We start from the raw sequence: 13,890 nt of genomic DNA, 5'->3' as shown, positions 1-13,890 counted from the left end.
AATTACCTCCAGACCCTTTTTTGGCTGCCAAGATAATCAGATGCCAATCATCCACCAGACTTTCTTATCCTGTAGTTGATTCCAAGGTCATTCATCCCTTGAGAATCATTACTTCCTTTCTTTAAAAAAAAAAATTACTTTAGAAAAAAGTTTTTATTTAAACCAGTCTTAGGTAACAAATATGAATTTCAACCTCCAAAAACATATAAAAGCTCTGTCTGGTTTGCCATCAGAAATTCTTTCCTAAGATTATAGTAAATGTACAAGTTCCAGGAAAAAAAATACAATGAAATTTAAGCATTAACAAATCAAAAATGCTTTGAAGTCATATTTAAGAATAAAGTTCAATGACACCAAAAGTAGAAATGACAATAGAAAAATAGATAGGTCTTCATCATAAATAAAAACTTTTGTGCTTCAAAGGACACCACCAAGAAAGTAAAACCATACCCTACAGAATGTGAAACAAATATTTGCAAATCATATACCTTATAAGGGACCTGTATATAAAATGTAGAATGTGTTCTAGTACCTAGAACTCCTACAACTTAATAATAAAAAGACAAATTACCAAAGTTAAAAATGGGCAAAAGATCTAAATAAACATGTCTCCAAATAAGATATGCAAATGGCTAATAAGCACATGAAAAGATTCTCAATGGCATTTGCCACCAGGGAAATGCAAACCAAAATCATAATGAGATACCACTTCACACCCATTAGAATGGTTTGAATCAAAAAAGACAGATAATAAATTTTAATGAAGATGTGGAGAAAATGGAACTCTCATACTTTGCAGGTGGGAATATGAAACAGTGCAATCAGTTTGGAGAAGTCTGGCAGTTCCTAAAAATGTTAAACATAAAGTTACCATATGACCAAAAATGCTATTTCTAGTTGTACACCCAAGAAAATAAAAACAGGTTTTCACATGAAAACCTGTCAATATTCCTACTAGCCAAAGGCGGAAACAATCCAGATGTTCATCAAGTGATAAATGGATAAACAAAATGTGGTATATCTATACAATGCAGTATTATTTGGCCATAAAAAGGAGTGATGTACAAATGCATGCTACAATGTGGATAAACCTTAAATACATAATGTTAAATGAAATACGCCATTTGCAAAAGTACCACTTACTCCATGATTCCATTAAGGTGAAATATCCAGGATAGGCAAAACTGTAGAAACAAAGTAGATTAGCAGTTGCCTAGGTAAGGGGAGGTGGGGGGAGAGGTGGAGAGCAAATGGGGAGTGACTAGTATTCTAAAGAGTATAGGAGTTTTTGGGGGGTGATAAAAATTTTAAAACTTCATGGAAGCAATACTTGCACAACTCTGAATATACTAAAACCATCAAATTGTATACTTTAAATGAGTGAATTGTATGGTATGCGAATTATATAGCAATAATCCTTTTATTAAAAAGTACAAATAATACAGTCTGAGAAACTTCATAAACTTTACAAGAAAATATTGGATGGCATATCTTTACATTCAAAACAAGCTAAAGTATAATCAATGCACTTCTTACTTGTGGTTCACTTCTGTGAGTTTTTCCGTATGTCACATACATGTGATTTCTTCATGATCATCACCACACTAATTGGCAAAAACTAGAAACCAATCACTTGGAAATGAAAGGAGAGAAAGTTGTCAGGTTGCCAGAACTGGAAAAACAGGTTGAATACAGATTTGGTACGTTACCAGCTAAAGTCATGTGCATTACTTCACTAACTGGAAGAAAACAATTTTTCATTTGGAAAAGAAGGTGATACGATTAAGTGTGGCACCAATATCTTCTGGAAATTTAACACATAATGGCTATTGGGCAACTGAGCCTATTCAAAAGTCAAAACCCAGTTAATATGCAACCCTCCCTTTCCCACCACTATGCTGAGTAGACTGAATTCATCACTCTGTGTGTGTGTGTGTGTGTGTGTGTGTGTGTGTGTGTGTGTGTGTGTGTGTTGAGAACAGGGAAACTTAACTATGATACCAGTAGTAACAATTTTAAGATTTTATAAAATGAAAGTTATCAAGCAATGAGAACAAACAAACTACAATTACACACAAAAATATGGAAAAAATCTCACAGTCATAATATTAAGCAAAAGAAGTCAGATATCATACATGATTCCATTAATATAAACTCAAAAGGAGGCCAAGCTTACTTACGCTATTAGAATTCAGGATAGTTGGTATCCTTAGGGAAGCTGGGAGTGAAGAGGGCATCTGGGAACTTCTGGGGAGCTAAGAACGTTCTGTTTCTTGTTTCAAATGGGGTCTATATTTTCATTTTGTGCCATGTCTGCAAATTGTGTAGTTAATCCTGCCCTTACTCTATTCATTTAACACATTGACTGTGTCTGGAATTTAAGAAAACAGTGTTTATAGCAGCTGTGCAAAGTGTCATGAATCACAGGTTCAGGGCAGGAAAAAATAATTAATGTAGTCAAGCCAATCTGAAGAAAGCAAGAATTCTTACGCATGTAATGAGAAGAAGTACCCCAGTGCTAGTATTATTCATCTTTGACTCAAAGCTACCTCGCCATTTAGAGAGGGGAGAAAAAGGAAAATAAGATGAACTGACTATCTTTTAACCTGAATACCAAGCAGATATAAAACATTATCATCTATACTTTTCTCTTTCCAACAAGGTGAGGCAGAATACATTTGATCACCAATTACTAATTAATCGTGATGTTTTATCCATTAATTTTCAAAAAAAAAAATCCTGGCTGCATCTTTTAATCTTGTGAATATTTTTTATTTTACCTGTGCCTGCCTTGCCACCAGCACTTGGTTGTTCATTTTTAAGCCTCTTAAATACCACACATTCCTTCAAGCAATTGACGTCCATGCCAACATCCTATAGCCTCTATGGTGGAGGGAGGCAAATGTTGCTTTGAATTTTTCTGGTTGTTTTGTTTTTCGTTACATTTTTATGTGTTGTGTTTTGCTTTGCTTTGCTATTTGCTTTGAATTAAAACCTCCAAAGTGGGCTAGATTCGGTGGCTCAAGCCTGTAATCCCAGCACTTTGTGGGGGCCAAGGCAGGTGGATTGCTTGAGTTCAGGAGTTTGAGACTAGCCTGGGCAACATGGTGAAACCCCCGTGTTTACAAACAATACAAATCCAAGTGTGATGGCATGTGCCTGTGGTCCCAGCTACTCAGGAGGTTGAGGTGAAAGGATCATTTAAGCCTGGGCAGTCGAGGCTGCAGTGAGCCAAGATCATACCACCACACTTCAACCTGGGCAACAGAGCAAGATCCTGTCCCTAAAAACACCCTCCAAAGTTAACAGTTTGCCTTTTCTTCAAAAGGCTTAAAATGAGGAGCATAAGGTCTTGCAATACTTTTACTTTTACTGTAAGACCGTACAGTCCTCAGCAATGTTGACCTTAAAATGATCCAGAGTAACACATGAGAGGCACAAGGGCTTTGAAGTAAGCTCAATGTTTATTGGAAACTCCAGCTCTATTACTAAATATTTTTTAACTGTCTTGGGGCTACAACTAAACCTTTCTCTGAGCCTCAGGTTCTAATGGGTAAAATGGAAATTTTATTACCTGTTATTGTGAAGATTATAGTGAAGGCTCAATGAAATGTGGAAAAATCCTCAGAAACTATCTTGGAATATAAGTCAAGGAGGGGAAGAGAGTGGCAGTTTATACAAAGAAATGGCTTATATTATAAATCACTAAAGTATAATTTTCAAAAAGTAAAAAACTTGACTTTTATGTAAATATAAAATGAACACATTGAAGATTTTATTCAACTTAATAAACAGCAATATATAAATACTGGGTCAAATGAAAATGTGAGAAAGGAAAATATAGATAGATGTAGATATATTTATAGAGAGAGACAGGAATGCAGAAATGAACTTTCTAATAGATGCAGAACTAAATATTGTTCTCTAGGGAAATTATTATAATGATGCTTGGAGTTATCTTATCCAATGAAGATTTTATTCAACATAATTAATAAACAGCAATATATAAATACTGGATCAAACGAAAATGTGAGACATAGAAAAATATAGATAGATGTAGATATATTTATAAAGACAGGAATGCAGAAATGAACTTTCTAATAGATGCAAAACTAAATCTTGTTCTCTAGGGAAATTATTATAATGATGCTTAGGATTATCTTATCCAATTGGCAGAAATCAAATTGTATCTCTACTGGTGAAAAATCATTTGCATTGCTTTCCACAAGAATAATTAGTGTTGCTATCGGTTTTCTACACATTAACTTCTATCCCTACAGAATTGTAAAATAGTCAACAGAAAGTCAATAAAAAGGTGCAGACTCCTGTGGTATCTGATGATCCTCCAAGAGTTCACTATACTATGTTTTGCCCTCTACTAAAAGGGCACTTGGTAACTTATCTTGCCCATGTCCAAGGCTGGAGCTTTTTTTTTTCTTACAAAATTACCTACTGTGTAACGCATATGTGTATATGTAGCTGAATGGAGACAATGTGAAATGCAAAGCTCACACACATCCATTTCAAGTTCTGTAAAGGGACAATACATTTCCCTGCTTTTTTGTGTGTATGAATTTTGTAAGGAAGGATAGATATGTAAGTAGGTGAATTATTGTTGTAGAATATTATTCTTTTTTTTTTTTTTTTTTTTTTTTTTGAGACAGAGTCTTGCTCTGTCCCCCAGGCTGGAGTGCAGTGGTATGATCTCGGCTCACTGCAAACTCCGCCTTCCAGATTCACACCATTCTCCTGCCTCAGTCTCCCAAGTAGCTGGGACTACAGGTGCCCGCCACCATGTCCGGCTAATTTTTTTGTATTTTTTTAGTAGAGATGGGGTTTCACCATGTTAGCCAGGATGGTCTTGATCTCCTGACCTTGTGATCCCCCCGCCTTGGCCTCCCAAAGTGCTGGGATTACAGACATGAGCCACCACGCCCAGCCAGAATATTACTCTAATTTCCTAACTGATGATCAGTCTCTCCTTCACCCTTCATCATCCTAGCTGTTGAGCTGTTTTCTTCTCATTGTACCAGGAGGGGAAAGTTGCAGAGTAAACTGCAGATGCATTTTTTTTTTTTTTTTTAAAAAGGTCTTTTGGAGTTTTGAAGTCTTTGGGGTAACACAGAGACACCCATGAGTGACACCAGCAGGTTTCTGGAGAAAGGGATGTTCTTGAGGAACCAAAAGAGAGATGCTTCCAGGTTGTGAGGAGAGTAATTGGTAAAGAAGTAATAAGCAGAGGCACAGTTGGGTGGCAGGGAGGGGCTTGCTCTGCTTCCCAGGCAGTTCGCCTGAAAGGAGGAAGGTCCCTGGAAAGAGAAGACTGCTGCAGAGGGAGTCTAGGTGAGTGGAGCCACAGACAGACTTGCAGGGATCCCTGATCCCTGGTTCCTAGCCTGACAGGGAAGGAACAGAGCTGAATTATTCTCTTGCCTTCCCACATGGGGCAGGGAAAGCAGAGAGAAAGCCACTAGAGCTTCAGGGTGCAGGAGAAAGAGGAAATGTGAGATGATGCTTAGGAGCATATGTCAATTACCGAAGACATTGTCATGCTTCAAACCTGCTATTCCCAGAGCAACCTGATTTCATGAATGCTCCTTATAACTGGGCGAATGGACTGGGATTATCTCAACTACCTGGTGGAAAGTGAAAAGCAGGGGGGTCCTCAAAATTAAAATTAAGTTCTAAGAAAAAGTTATATTTTTTCAACAGCTACGTTGTGAACTGATTTATAGATGCTATATCTATGATTGCTGTGCTTGAATTGAATCAGCCCCCCAGAAGGCCCAGAGCTTTGCCACCTCTTAGGATCCACACTACTGTACCTCTTTTACTGTCAATATCAGAAGGGCTCAGTCACAAGCCCTTGGAAGCTTAGAAAATTTGTCCTCCCTAAGACCCCAGAATTGTCTCAGGATTTAACTATTGAGGCAGGCCACCCTGGAATGAGTTCACTCTTCATGTGTCTATAACTAGGTGGACTTTTATAACCAGATCATGTCCAACAGGGGTATAAAAAGATCCAATCACATTTAGGAGTCCAGATAAATTTCCTAGTAAATCAGGAGACAGGCTACATGAATGTCTCCCACAGAGTCTATGCATTTAAGATGTCTAGAAATAGATGTGAAGTGACAGGACTAAAAGCACTGGATGAATATTTTTCAAGAACCTCTAATTCTTACCTACCTTGCTGCCTCACTATGGCTGCTACTATATTCCTATGAATGTAAGAAAAGTTACCCTAGGTCAAGGTATAAACCATCTGTGGCTAAGGCTGCTAATGGTCATCAAAATCCACATTCTCCTTTTCCTTCTGGACACAGGGTGGACTACATTTCCCAGCCTTCCTTGAAGTAAGTGTAATCACATAACCGAGTTACAGCCAATGGAACTGGGAGAAAGCAGTGTGTGCTGCTTCCAGGCCCAACCTATAACCCTCCCATAGGCACTGGTCCATGCTGTTTGTCCTTTGCCAAGAAAAGAGTGGTGATCACAGTAGCTTGGTAGCCATGATCTGAGGATAGCAGCACTTTAGGTCACATCAGTGACCAAAGACATCAGACTTTGAGTGATATGGTCCCTGCCAATGTCCAGACCTCTTTCTGGTTTCTAGGTATAAGTGTGAAGACTGTGAGAAAGATTGAGGGCCACAGTCCCTGCTGTTGACCCTTCTTATGGGAGACTTTCTATCAGCCAGACTTGTAGCATGTGGTCATTGAAACTTTCTTCTTAGGTTCAAGAATGTCATTATATTGTCAGTAACAATATTCCTGGATAAAGCAGGAAGAGAGATGCTAAAGTTTCGTACCGTAAGCTTTCTGAAGTTCTCTCCTATAATCCTTATGTTAGCCCTTAGAAGTTGTGATCCTTTTTTATAATGGAAATAAACAAGATTCAGATGAATGTGCCTAATCTTAGCAGAGCCAATTATCCATGACACCCAGCCTCCATGAGTGACTGACATATTACTGAAATGAAATTTGAGGGTGTTTCATTTGATGGAGAAAATCCAGCTCACCATCTTTTTATAAGCCAGTTGTTTTTTCCATCTTCCTTACTTGCAGACACATTACAACTGCATGGTACATTTCCTGTAGTGAAGCTAAGCCTGAAGCATCAGGACATGTGTGCACAGGGGCATGGAGGAGCGTGCATTTTAACCATGCCATAAATGCCTTATCGTACATGACTTTTACAGAAATGTGACAAGAGCAACAAGAAGAAAGAAAGAGGCAAATTGAAATCTCAGTGCTCTTGGATTCATTCTTATCACATACTGGTGGCCTGGCATCCGCAGAAAGACCTTGGGGCAGAACAGGGAGACTCTCTGAGGCTGGGTCACTAGGCAACATTCTAACATTCAAAAGCCACTGCTCCGCCTTTTTCCTTTTTTGTACCATTGCCCCTCAGGTCAGTAGGTAAATGCCTTCTGAGGTAGGTAATACACAAACGACAGAAACCAGCAGTCCACAGACCCTGATTACCCACCCATGACTGTCACTGGAAGAAGGGAGGTGGGAGCACAAGGTAAATACAATTTTCCCTTTTTAGCCACAAAGGATTTAATTCCTCCAAGCCCTCTTGATAGGAAAATTCACAATTATAAGACTTGGAACACTAAAGTTCAAACAAGTTTAGATTTGACAAAATTCACTGAATTGTACCTCAGGATTTGTGCATTTCCTCATGTGTAAATTCTACCTTAAAAACAACAACAAACAACAACAACAAAAAAACACATGACTGCACTTTCACCAGGCTGGTTACAATTTTAAAAAGACTGACTATACCGAGTGTCAGTGAGGACAAGGATCAACTGGGATGCTCATTAGTGGTTGGTGCATAAACTTGTGCAAACACTTGGAAAGCCACGGATCCATGTGTTAGTCCATTCTCACACTGCTACAAAGATATCGCCTGAGGCTGGGCAATTTATAAACAAAGAGGGTTAATTGAATCACAGCTCCACATGGCGGGAGAGGCTTCAGGGAACTTACAATCATGGCGGAAGGTGAAAGGAAAGCAAGACACATCTTACATGGTGGCAGGAAAGAGAGAGAGAGCAGGGGATACTGCCACTCTTAAAACCATCAGATCTCATGAGAACTCCCTCACTATCAGGAGAACAGCATAGGGAAACTGCCCCCATGGTCCAGTCTCCTCCCACCAAGTCCCTCCCTCAACACATGGAGACTACCATTTGAGGCAAGATTTGGGTGGGGTCACAGGGCCAAACCATATCAATCAGTATCTTCCAAAGTTGAACAGATACACATGTTATGTTCCAATAATTCCACTTCTAGGTATGTACCCAAGAGAAATGTACGTATATGGCTACCAAAGGCTATACTAGAACATTCACAGTAGCAATTGTTTTAATAGCTAAAAACTAGAAACAACCCAAATGTCCACAATAGAATGAATAAATAAATTACAGTATGCTCCTAAAATGGAATACTATGTAACTGTGAGAATGAACAAGTTATTGCTATGCACTACAAAGTGGAAAACTCTCTCAAACATAATAATTGAGTGAAAGAAGCCAGACACAAAAGAATAGGAACTGAATGACTCTTTTATATAAAATAATGAGGCAGAACTAATCTATGGTGATAGAACTTAAAATAGTGGTTTCTTTGTGTGATTAAGGAGTGAAGAGTAGGGCAGGGCCTGAAGAGGGCTTCTGGATGCTAGAAATGTCCTATTTCTTCAGCTGGGTTCAGTTCCCATGTGTGCTCACTTTATGAAAATTCACTGAGCTGTGCAATTAGTCTGTGTATCTTTGTCTATGTAAATTAGCCTGCAATTTTTAAAACTGCTAAAAAAGATTTCAGACGCTCAACTTGAAAATTAACCTACGAGAGTCTTTAAAAATATACATTTTCTACATTTCTTAGAAGAAAACAATAAAAGCAGTAAACTAAATAATGAGATCCTCTGACTAGTTGCCAATTTTTAATTAGCAATAATAGGTACTGTAGTAGGCAGACTAATGATCTCCAAAGATGTCCACACCCTATCCCTGCATCCTGTGAACATGTTACCTTACATGGCAAAAGAGACCTTGCAAGATATTGGTCAAGTAATGAAAAATTTCTGTTAGAGGGGAGGAACAAGTTCAAGACATCTATTATACAACATGATGACTATAATTCATAACAATATATCGTACACTTGAAAATTGCTAAAAGGGTGAATTTTAAGTGTTTTCACCACACAAAAAATAATTTTGGAGAGGTAATACATATGTTAATTAGCGTGATTTGGCCATTCCACAATGTATCCATGTATCAAAACCCATCATGCTGTACAGCATTAATGTATACAATTTTTATTTGACAACTTAATTACTTTTAAAAGATACTTTATAGATGTAATTGAAGTTATTCCAAAATTATCCTGGATTTCAGGATGGTCACAATCTATCATATGATTTCTTAAAATCAGAGAACATTTCCTGGCCATAGTCCCATACACGTACAGAGGTGTATGATGGAAGAAAGGTCACAGAGATTTAGCATTGCTGGCTTTGAAAAATGGAGGAAGGGGGCATTAATAAAGGAACGTGTACACCTCTAGCATCTGGAAAAGCTAAGGAAAGAGGTTCTCCCCTACAGCCTTCAAAGAGAAATGCAGCACCTTGATTTTAGCCTAGTGAGACCCATGTCAGACTCCTGATCTGTAGAACTCTAATATGATACATTTGTGCTGTTTCAGCCACTAAGTTTGTGATACTCTCTTACAGTAGCAATAGAAAATGAATAAGAATGCTAAGCATTTAATTTCCATTTATCATCCCTTGCTAGCTAGAAACATAAAAGGGTTCTTTGTATCAAAGCATTCAGTAAAGAATAAGCTAGTTTTAATTTTTCTACAGATAAAGCACATTCTAAAAGACTTTCTAGAGCCTGTTTCTCATTCAAAATATGTAGTGTTTTTATTATATTATAACTCAAAATTAACAACTTTTCTTCCACAACTAAATTGTAGACACCGTCTTCATACATAAATCCCATGAATCTTTCCTATGGGAGACATAAGAGTACAGATTTTCCATCTCTCTCTAGAATTTATGAGGTTTTACCCAAATGAATGTATTAAGTTTTTCTGTGTGATGTCTCTCTCAATCTTCAGAACAGTCTAATATTGATCATTCAAAAGATCCAATTTGATCTCTGATCAATAAAATCTGATGGGCTAATATGGACTTGGTTGCCCTGATGTGCATTCCCACAAACAGACTCTGAGACAAGGATTTAGGCGCAAGTAGTTCATGGGGAGGTATTTTCCGGAATCATGGATAAGTAAAACCTGGAAGGGAGGAAAACCTAATAATGGGTGTTTTTATAAGAGGGTTACTACTGAAGGCAATAGAGCCCCAGTCCCACTGGGAACTCTCCAGAGGCTGTGAACATGCCTCAGAATTGTCCCATAAAGAAGAAAATAACATGGGGTGTTTATCCACCAACTTATATCCCTTGTTGGCTGAGAGTTGCTCTCAAGGATGTGAATTTCCCAGCACACCTGGCCCACACTGCAGGAGCGGAGAATACCCCGTGGTCAGAGAACCTACCTGGGCATAGAAACGCAGAAAACAGCTGACACCGTGTATCAGGGACCTCCAAGCTAAGTCAAAAGGATATGAATGAGGGACTGACTGTGTCAGTATGATCTATTTCAGGGCAAAGATATGTCATGTTAAATATGTACTACGCATGGATTTTCCAATCCCAACAGTGTGCAAAACCCAAAAGTGTGAAAACTAAAATTAACTTGATCTTGATTAAGAGTTATAATTTCCACCTAATGTCAGATAAATTGACATGATCACTTTCTGGGTTTTCTCAGATAATTTTCATGGCTTATTGGTCAGTTCAAATTTAATATTAGGTCACATGCAGCTGGCCGCCTTAGGTCATCGTGTTTACGATGTAAACCTACTCGTGAGAAAATCTATGGAAACGAATTGTCTCTACCATGAGGATTTTTCCAGACTGAACTCTTTGGGAAATTTAAGTACTTCCATGTAGACTTATTAATAGATATTGACATGTCATTAGTTATTTGTACCTATTTAATATATTGCAAATTTGTAATAGATCAAAAAGACAAATAAAGCATTTTTATTCATTATTTGGCCAATCCAATGAAATCTCCCAAATAGTAACAGATTCTGTTATTTCTTTTCTTGGTGGTTGATGGTTCTCAAGTCAACAGCTGGAGGAGAGGTGTGTCATGGTATAAGGAAAGGGCACTCACTTAGACCCAGACGTTCTTGAGTTCATGACCCACTTCTACCACATGTTATTCTGTGGCTTTGGAAAAGTCACTTAACCTGTTGAAAATTTAGTTTTACATGAGCATCACTCTCCATTACATGGGTAAAAATTGAGTCACTGAGAATGAACAGATTTCTGTGCACTGTACAATTCTGACAGTTTATTCTGCTCATATCCTCCCATTTTTGCCAACTTTCTATCCCCAAGTTGTTCCAAGAGCTTTCCACAACACATTGCCAAGCCTCTGACCTTCCCTTTCTTGCCTATCCTCATTCTGTTATCTCCCTTTTCGGCTGCTTCATTAAGAGAGGAGCTGATAATCTGGCATTGGGGCAAAACCATTACTTTGGAGAACACCACAAGGCCATTGCTAATTTTATCTTTGCCTTTAATGTACTAACGGGAAGATTTATTTTTACCTTTAATAGTAAGATATCCTAAGTCGAAGGCATGTGGGTACAGTTAAGTCTTAGTTCTATGAAGGTAGAGACTAGGTATGTTTTATTCCTTGTGATATCCAAGGACTCAGCAAATACATAGTACTTATTCAAACATTTGTTGAGGTTACTAGTTGATCCAAAATGTATTTAGTTGTTCAGAGATGCCAAATCTTGCTCAATATTAAGTCTGTGTTTTAGTATCGATCCAAACCTTAAACCTAAACCTACCACTCACTCCAACAGAACTCCTCTCTTATTTTAAGTGGAGATGGTATGAAGCAACGAGTCACCACTGACTATACATACCAGCAGTGCCTGATGCCAAATGGTTGGTGTGTTAACGTAATTTTGTGTACACAACAATGCACACATTCCAATATGGTTAAGTAAAATAGAAAAGTTTCAAGAGTGAGAGCACGTAGTAGATACTTCTCGGAAATCTATGTGTGATTACCTAACCTTAGCAATTGCAATTAGGGGAAGGAAAATGAGAAAGCAGAATTCAGCTGTGTTTGAGATTTATTTTATATAGGCCTTTTGTCCCTTATAAAAAGAAAACTTGAAAAAGAAGGAGAAAAAGAAGAGAAGGGTGGAGGAGGAAAGCGAAAAGGAGAAACATGAAAAGAGGAAAGAGATAGAGAAGAAGAAAAGAAAGAAAAGAGACATCTAACATTAAAAAGTTTATTTCAAAATCTTTATTTAAAAAATGCTTTACACAGGGCAATAGAGCTCAGGGAAAACAATGCCCTCTCTTCGACTTGTCTTTCTAAGTAATGTGAGACAGTTGGGCCAACAATCGTGCTCCCCTCTACCTCTTCATCTCTCCATTTCCTAAATCTTAGAAGAAAATACACCTACAAGAGTTTGGCCCCCGAATCCAGTGAAACAGCCATGGAAGGGAGAGACCAGTAAAAATCTACTTCTACTTTGATGGTAAAGGTTGAGAGAAATGCGATCAAATGTTTGAACTTGAGACACAAACCGGGCTGAACACACTTGGTATTAACTCCGTCTCTTCCCTTGGCCTCAGGCCTTATCTTATTCCTCTAGCATTCCTTGGGATGGGAAAGGCAGGTACCCTCATATGCAAATCATGGTTAGAAGCATTAGCATGTCCACCTCCAAAAACCACATTATTCTGGAGTAGAACTGAACCCTGTCCAAGGGAGCTGAGGTACAGGACATGAGGCTCTGGAAACAGGGGCCATTTCTGTTTTTTTGTTTGTGTATGTGTGTTTGATTGTTTGTTTTTGTCTACTGCACCAATAAATTGGTTTCTTTTTTTTTCTTTTTTTAGACAGAGTATCGCTCTGTCACCCAGGCTGGAGTGCAGTGGCACGATCTCGGCTCACTGCAAACTCTGCCTCCCAGGTTCACGCCATTCTCTTGCCTCAGCCTACTGAGTAGCTGGGACTATAGGCACTCACCACCACACCTGGCTAATTTTTTGTATTTTTAGGCGAGACTGGGCTTCACCATGTTAGCCAGGATGGTCTCGATCTCCTGACCTCATGATCTGCCCTCCTTGGCCTCCCGAAGTGCTAGGATTACAGGTGTGAGCCACCGCACCCAGCCAAATTGGTTTCTTTTCTTAGAGTCTGATGCTAAAGAAGTCTTGACTCAGGAAAACCACAAGGGTGGGCTTGGGAAGACTCAGCAGGTTGTAATGACTCTCCAGCAAATCATGTCACCATGCCATTTGATGATGATAGGAAGAAAGAGCTTTGAAGATTCATGCATTGAGAGAATACGAGTTAATGAGTAAACCAGATGTGTTTCAGGACTGGGACCCAGCAGTCACCAACCACCTCACACCTGCATTGGTAGCAAACCCGAGCTATGTCATAATTTTCGTTCCACCTCAGCAGATATTTTATAGGTGGAAAAGCTGAGCCATAAAGTGAGTAAATGCCTCCCCCAAGGTCACAAGGTAAAGACAATGCAGTCACCAAATATTCTGTCTCCCCAACATCTGTCTTACTGGAATTCTTGATGGGTCGGTACCCCCTTATTATAGTACTGATTTTAACATACGTGGGTTTTGAATACTGGCTTTTAAAAAATCTTTTCAAATCATTTGTAAATTATGGAAATGTATACATCATATGAAACTTACCATTTTAATCATTTTTAAGTGTACAGTTTAGTGGCATTAAGTACTTTCACCT

The 13,890-nt window shown here is 38.5% G+C and overlaps 1 long non-coding RNA gene across 13 annotated transcripts in view; it reads right to left on the bottom strand.

Moving 5' to 3' along the window:
* The window catches only part of LOC123567108 (uncharacterized), a 238,287-nt gene that overhangs the window by 33,604 nt on the left and 190,793 nt on the right, over positions 1-13,890 (bottom strand). For all 13 annotated transcript variants that reach the window (XR_012419152.1, XR_012419151.1, XR_012419153.1 and 10 more), the window contains 2 exons: positions 1,537-1,632; positions 7-119 (listed from right to left, as the gene is read on the bottom strand). This is a non-coding gene — a long non-coding RNA (uncharacterized lncRNA). The remainder of the gene's footprint in view (positions 1-6; positions 120-1,536; positions 1,633-13,890) is intronic.

Source organism: Macaca fascicularis, chromosome 10, assembly GCF_037993035.2.
Source record: "Macaca fascicularis isolate 582-1 chromosome 10, T2T-MFA8v1.1".
In the NCBI taxonomy this organism is placed as follows: domain Eukaryota; kingdom Metazoa; phylum Chordata; class Mammalia; order Primates; family Cercopithecidae; genus Macaca; species Macaca fascicularis.
This window is presented reverse-complemented; position numbering and strand designations above follow the sequence as displayed.